Raw genomic sequence first — 8,334 nt, 5'->3', positions numbered from 1 at the left:
CCAGAAAGGAGGTATTTAGACTCCGATAGATTACCTGCTCTATATTACTATGTGGAAAGTTTGGGGGGCACTGTTGAAAGTTGGGGACAGTTATATACAAAGCCTGGCTGATGGAAAAAACAAGGCAAGTATTAACTCCAAGAAAAACAAAACGTTGTACAAGAAAGGAAAGGTAATTATAGGGTAATGTTAGCTCAGTAGAGAATATTATTTATACAGTTATAATAATATAAATCCTGAATATTGATTTAACCGAAAAAGGGAACAAGAGGAAGCAGTGTTGTGGGATAGGAGACTTAAGTCCTCCCCAACTGTAATAGTCACTAAATAATGATCTAGTCAGACACATATATGACTTAGAAATATGGAAGTAAATACCAGAAGAAACTGCTAAAATTAATTTAAAGTAGCTACCCGCAGGGACTAGTGGTAAAGGGGGTGGGGCAGGAGGATAACTGTGGGTTTTATCTTTATTTTTTAAAGTGCTTTAGTAATATTTGACTCTTAAAATATATACATTTATTTGGATACATCTGAAGTTATTTTTAAGCTGCCGTAACTCTGGTCCTAAGGAGGTTTATGATCAACAAATCGGATACACTTCTGCCCTTAAGGATCGTACAATTTAAACACAAATCTGAGAAAAATCATACAGACCATTTTCTAACCTAACAAAGCCTAGGAGATTTCAGAACCAATCTGAATGCATTTGTCCCTTCTCCTCTCCAACCTGTAGATATCTTTAAAATGTGAGAAGCTCCATAAGCAGATACGCCCACATTTTCCCAAGATGTTTGAGATTACATAACTACAAAACTTGACCGCAGTCTGAGTGAATGTGTACATGGTAGCACTTGCTCACCAAAGCAGGGAAACCAGCTGATGTTAGGAGAATTGGTAGAGTCTTTATCTGAGTAGAGATTCAGAGAAGGTACCAAGGATAGGGGGGTTCGAGCCAAATCTTCAAGTACAATAGATGTGCAATTTGATGGACAGGAGGTAGTGCCATCCCTGACGGGCAGTGAACAGCTCGAAAAGTCGGTTAAACTGAGAGTCAGAATGGCCTTGGGGGTTCTCAGAAACCCACAGGGTTTTGGGAAATCAGACACTCGAGAGTCACAGAGACTGTAACCTGCTAATTCATCCCCAAACGAATTTCTCCATCACAGCAGAAATCTCTGGTAGAGCAATAAAGACTCTTCTCCTAAAGCAGCATCTCCACGACCAAGCAGTAGCTAGCCTGCTCACAACAATAATAATGTGTTAATGACTTTGATAAGGGGGATACATATCATTAGCACCTCTTAATCCCCTTTTGAGCAATGGGAAAGCAGCTGTGGAATACACAAAGAAAGGAACCAGGGGAGGAACTTCCCCTTAAATTGGCCTCTGTGATTGTTAATTTTGTATTATTCTGCCTCTAGTAATTATCTTTTTTTTCCCCCTAAGGTCACCTCCATTAGTCAAGAAGCAAAGTACAGGCTTGTAGTTGATTTGGTTCCAATTACAAACATGGTGTTTATCTATGGGAAGACCATTTCCGTTGGGCATGTGGCTTAGAATTTAGGTCCCTGTTGATTTCCCTCCCCATCTTTACATTGACAGGATACACGTCTACACATTTACTTGGCAAACCAAGAACCAGAAGGCACTTTGGGGTGACTATGATTCCTTAAGAAGGGAGCTCTAGTTGTTATCCACCATGGCACCTAGCACAATATAGATGTGGTGTGTGGAATCCCCAAAACTCCAGTCCCGAGGTGTCCTGTCCCCAAAAACTCTGCCCAGTGGCCGGCCAAGGAATGAGTGAACTTTGTGCAGTAAATCAATAACCTTTTCCCTTTCTCTCCACGTAAAAAGCAGTCATCAGCTTCAGACTTTCCTTGCAAGCTGCTCTCTGGGATTCAGGGTTACCTGAACACAATTCCCATGATCACTTCAGGATTCCTCTGTCCTCATATTATCTAGCCCTCCATGGAATTATTCTTCAGCTGTATGAAATTCTGGGCCAACTCCCTGTTCACAGTTCACTGTTATCAGTTATAATATTTAATGCTCCTGAGACAACTCGTTTCTCTACAGGTTGGCAAAACCATTGCTGGAGAGAGATGGGGGCGAGGGGGCTAGAGAAAGAAGGAAGGAAGAAAGGGAGGGGAGGGAGGGAGGGAGGAGCAAGGGAAAGAAAGAAAGAAAATGGGCTGTGAATACATTCAGTTGAAAAAACTAAAATGCTGGTTCTGAAAGTTTGTCTTGCCTTGTTATTTTTATTTTGATAGATTTTATTCTACTTTATGTTTCTAGCCTGGACTAGGAGTAAAGGAGTTATTGAAGTCCTTTATATTCATGAACCCAGGGTGATCTAAATCTAAGATTATGGGGCTTCCCTGGTGGCGCAGTGGTTAAGAATCCTCCTGCCAATGTGGGGGACACGGGTTCGAGCCCTGGTCCGGGAAGATCCCACACGCCACGGAGCAACTAAGCCCGTGCACCACAACGACTGAGCCTGCGCTCTAGAGCCTGCGAGCGCCAACTACTGAGCTGGCGTGCCACAGTTACTGAAGCCCATGCGCCTAGAGCTCGTGCTCAGCAACGAAGAGAAGCCACCGCAATGAGAAGCACGCGCACCGCAACGAAGAGTAGCCCCCGCTCACCGCAACTAGAGAAAGCCCGCGTGCAGCAACGAAGACCCAACGCAGCCAATGAATGAATGAATAATAAATAAATAAATTTATTTTTAAAATAAATAAATAAATCTAAGATTATCCCTCAAATCTGAAGTTAGCATAAAACCACAAACGATGAGTGGGCAGCTGAGATGACCACAGATTCCACTATTTGGATGTAACAAAAAGAGATCAGAAAAAGTGCTGTCTAGATGAACAGTCATCCTGATTTTTCTACAGTGATTCTGCATTGTATGTCTAATTTCTAAACGTTAAAATTTGAATTTTAACGTTTAGGGGCATTTGAATTTTGTTAAAAAAAACATGCAGGCCAGTGCAATTCACTGGGCCAGTTAGTTTTTATCTGTCCCTTGCTCATAAGCAGACCTAGAGCAGCCGCCCGGCCCCTTGCCCTTACCACCCTCTGGCTGCTACTGTCAGGCATGACCCCTTATCTCACTCGGCTGGGCAAGGGCAGCGTCTATGACATCAGACTAGATAAAAGGGGCGAAGGGAGGAGTGTGAGAGAGAAACCAGATGCTCCTTTCTCTTCCACCCCACCTGCAATGGCCTCCTCATCTTCACCTAAGGCCCCCCCCCCCCCCAGCTCCACTTTCCAGAAGCCCCCGAAGCTTCTTCACCTCTGTTCTGGCAACCAGTCCTCAGTGGTACCCTGAAGCTGGGGTTTTACTAAAACAAAAGAGTATGGTAGCCCCTTCATATCCGTGGGTTCCACATCCCAAGATTCAACTAGACTTGGATGGAAAATACTCAAAAAATTCCAGAAAGTTCTGAAAGAGCAAAACTTGAATTTGCCATGTGCTTAAAAATTATATGCATTGTATTTACAATTATTTACATAGCATTTACATTGTATTGGGTATTATAAGTAATCTAGAGATGATTTAAAGTATAAGGGAAGACGTGTATAAGTTATATGCAAATACTACACCATTTTATACAAGGGACTTGAGTGTCCTTGGGTTTGGGTATCTGCATGGGTGCTGGAACAAGTCCCCTGTGGATACCAAGAGACAACTGTAATTTTTACTTTAAACCATGGTGTTTGGGAATAACATGCCGTTAGCTCTTATCATCTAATGAATCTATTGCTGTTCCTGGTTGAAATTGACGATGAAAGGGTGGAGGGGGAAGACAGAATTCCCAAACTGCTGTGTGTTTGCTGTAAAGATGGCAGAATTAGGAAACAAGAAAGGAACGCTGGTTTCTAAAAACCAGGCAGGCGAAATCTGGAAGTTTAATAGCAGACCAGCAGTGTGGAAGAGAAATGGCGTTGCCTGGGAGCTCAAGTGGGCCCCAGGAGTTTGTGTGTGAGTTGGGCCGTGACAGACGGTGCTATAGCCCAATAGCTGTCCTCTTAATCCCCACTTCGCCCCTCTTACACGTTCACACGTGATCCTCTGTCCCTTCTGCTTAGCCCACCCACTGGAAACGACCAAGAGCCTGTGTACCGAATTTTCTAAGAGTTTCTCTTTTAAATGTCTGTTCTCCTGGCGCTACAGACAATAGTAGCAAAAGCCAGGTGCTGGGCTCTGGCACCAGACTGCCCAGTTTTGAATCCCAGCTTTGCCACGTAGGGAGTGACCTTCCTTAACCTTCTAAATCTCAGTTTCTCACTTATAAATCAGCCGTAATAGTAGTACATTGGGATTTTGTGAGAATTAAAAGTGCTAATATGATGAATAGCTTAAGATAGCATCTATCTCTGCTAATATCTAATAGTATCCAATAGTAATAGTAAGCTCTCAATACTAAACTTATTTTACTCATAATTGTCATTACTGCAGCAGTAGATACTTTACATACACTTCCTCTACTCTTTATGATAACCCAGGAAGGGATAAAATGTCTTAGAAATTGCAGAAGTTGGTGACAAAACAATCTCTCTCAGATTGCGGCTTCTATCAAGAAAGTGATGCAAAAACAACTGGTACATAATTTGCAAACTTCCTTGTACGATTTTAAGTCAGCCTTAGTCATTTCCCTGCTAAGAATCTGTAGTAGGTCTTCACAATTGAATCAATGCTAGTTAAGCCTTAGTAATGATCTGTTTTGACCTTGCAAGACTGCAAAGCTCTGACCTCAGGGGGAGGTAGGTGCTCTCTCAGCAACTTTAAACCTCCCTCCAGCATAATTCTTTTCACATTGCCCTGTGTTCACTGGTTTGCCTTTCCCAGGAGACTGAGCCAGGTCATAGTCACCTTTATATCCCCAGATCCTGGCAAGGTCCACCTCCCAGTAGGTGCTCGAGAATCTTGGTTGAATGAATAAATTAATAAAAGTTAAAGGTGGAGAGATTTCAACTCAGCATAAATGTGGAAGCAAAGGAAGGAGGGAGGGAAGGAGGAAGGAAAAAAGAAAGACTGGAGGAGGGAGGGAAGGAAGGAAGGGAGGAAGGAAGAGGGCAGAGCATTATGGAAGTGGTTATTTCTCTAATACAGCAGAGTTTGTTTGCCCATCTATTATCTGGATTTAAAAGTCCCAACTCTAAGATGCTATGAATTATTGAACACCTATTGAGGACTTAGAACTCCGATGGTTACCAGAAGAAAGGGAAAGTGAGAGTTTAGCCCGTAGACATTAGACACAGAAGTTATCCCCTGGAGCTTACAATTTAATTGGGAAGTAAAATTAACACACGAAACAGTCAAAAGACAATACATCCTAGCATGTAATTAGGTTCTAAATTACTTGTTACGGACAAAATTGTAAGGTCAGAAGGGAGGAACTGCAGTGTGAGCTGGAGGAATCAGGGAAGACTTGTTGGAGATGTGAGACTTGGGCTGCCCCCTGGAAGGATAACAGGGAAGAGCAACAATCTCAGTGAGGACAGAGGCAGGGAGGAGTCTGTTCAGAGATCACTGAGACCAATCTGGCAGGGGCCAGAAGCAGGCAGAGTGGAACCAAATGACTGATGGCCTTGGAAGTCAGCCTAAGGCCTTTTTACACGGGATGTGGTAGCACATAGAAGCAGCCAGGAGGACGTTTTGGGCAGGACTCACTTCCTAGTCTTTCTTTCTCTTGCCCGTGGATGAGAGTGACTTGTATTGGCTAGAAGCACCCTATGGGTGATGAATTTCCGAGAATGTGGCAGATGAAAGCGGTGGTGGCAGCACCAGGCAGCTCATTCTAGTTCCCAGATGGTGCTAAATCTAGGCCAGGAAGCGTCACTATTTCCCCAAATTCTGTGACTTCACAAGTTGCAGGAAATGGGGTGGGGATGGGAATAAAGAGCTTTTCTCCACTGCCTCAGAGGGTGGTATTTTACAAGAGGCATATGTGCTGGCTTCGATCTGAGATGGCTTCCACGTGTGTGCCTCCTCTCGTGAGTGATAAACCAATCAGAGAAGTATCCTCTTGGCAAGACAGCCCAATGCTGGCTGATACTACCTTCCATCCTTCTAGATCATTCTGATTTTACATAGATACGTCAGTATGTGTTTTTTCTATCTATCTTCTCTGAAGATAGATCCTAAACACACTTGATGGAGTATATAATACTGGCTTTCCACGAAAATGAATTCACCACAAAATTTGAGCTATCTCTATAACACCCTGTTATATCAGAACAATAACTGCTTGGAGCCACTGCGATATATAAAGTACCAGAGCTTTAACAAAATGAAAACACGACATAAAAGAAATGTCCTTCAATTTTTACGCAAATTTCTCGATTTGAATAAAAGAAACATTAAGTTTCCATATGCAAATTAATTCTAACTAGCCATGTTTTCATACTTAGTTATTAACCACAGTTTTCTTTTGTCTCATTGAAATTAGCCCTACCATTTAAAAAAATTAACAAAAGAATGCTTTAAATGCCTTAAATTTTTATGCATTATTATGAAATATTATCCAAATAAGGAAAAAAACATATATTTGAAAATATACTATAAAACAATAAAGAAATAATTTTTTGGAACTAATTTTGTGTTAATTTGAGATTTTACTAGATATCAGAGAAACCATGTGTATTTGTGCCTATCTCTGTTATGTATCTGTGATCCTGCTGTGTTTATCTATGCCTCCATCCTTAGACTAAGTCTTAGGATGATTTCTCATGAGAAATAAAAAGGATCTTCCACCAATGAATAAAGTAGCAAGAAAATGTTTGGGGGGAAATAATTGAGAAGCAAGTCTGATCTTTTGTTTTATATACCAATGAGTAATTATTGATATAACAGTTTTAATTAAGGTAACTTCCACAGCCTAAATACATTTCAAATCACATTTTCAACAAACATAAAGTAAGGGCCATTGCTTGCAAAATCCATTTTGCAGGTAGAAAAACTGATTGCAAGAATAAATGACTTGTTTAAAGACAGGTTGTCAGTAAAAAAAATCAAACCTAGCTGTCTTCACTTTTAGCTCAAAGTATTTCTCATTAACCCTCATTTATGTCCAGGACCCACTACTGGACAAGACCTCACTTTGCCCAGAGAAGGTCTCACAAGAGAAAAACAACGGATTTTAGGATATATCTCCCTATTATATACCCCCTCTTTTAATTTATATAGGAAATTAAACCACTGGTTCTTAACTATGGCTGGTCATCAAAATCACCCATGAGACTTAAAAACATGCAATGAGCAGGACCCACACCAGAGCCAATGAAATATAATCTCTGGAGGCGAAGTCCTTTAATACTTCTTTTTCAAGAAAAATAACATATGTTTACTAATCAACCGCCTGGCACACTCCATATTGCTTTTTATTTCCTGTTTGGAAATGTCCCGAGTCTCATCCTCCTCTTTATTTATTATATTTTTTGTCATTTCCGTTGTCTACATTTTCTGTCCCTTTAATCTTTTTAAAAAGCTCCCCACCCGAAAGAAGTTTGATGATCTTGAAGATTTGGAAAGGAGATGGTATTAGAAAAGTTCTAAAACTCTCTGTTTTAGAGTGAAACAATTAAAGGAAAATCATTTGCTGTGGAGGTGTCTTATCATTTCATCAGCATTTTTGGAGACGGTTGTTGGGAAAGAAGATTCACAGATGAAACAACACAAAGGAAAATACATACAAAGAAGAGATCATTCGTACCGCGGAAGAAACAGACCCAGCTATGCTAGCTCATATTCAAGTGTTACTCTGCGACCTGTTTTAATTCTCTAAATGGTACTCTTAAATGAAAAAAAAAAAGGTCTTTACAGGGAAGAATGGCCATCACTGAGGCTTCTTTTACCCTCTTTGTTGCACACAGTTCCATTAACCAGGATTAGAACAGGATTCATCCAAAAACCTAACATGATGAAACAAAACAACAAAATTACAAATTTACCATTCCTCCAGAATGCTTGGTAGAGAATCTGAATTAACCCAACATTGTGATAAATTGGCAATAACGATGTTTACTGTTTCATACAATGTATTTAAAAGTAATCATATTCTGAATGTAATTTTTAAATTTATTTTTTTATTCAGGTAACACTGGTTTATAACATTATATAAGTTTCACGTGTACAACATTATATTTCTACTTCTATATACACTACAGCTTGCTCACCACCCAGAATTTAGTTTCCATCCATCATCATACAGCTGATTCCCTTTACCTATTTCACCCTCCCCCCGAATATAATTTTTTTTGATAAATCAAAGAAGTCATATCTTTAGTTCTCATTGGGCAATTCTTTAGGTGCAAATGTAC

This window comes from Tursiops truncatus, chromosome 10 (genome assembly GCF_011762595.2).
Source record: "Tursiops truncatus isolate mTurTru1 chromosome 10, mTurTru1.mat.Y, whole genome shotgun sequence".
NCBI classification, from domain to species: Eukaryota; Metazoa; Chordata; class Mammalia; order Artiodactyla; family Delphinidae; genus Tursiops; species Tursiops truncatus.
This window is presented reverse-complemented; position numbering follows the sequence as displayed.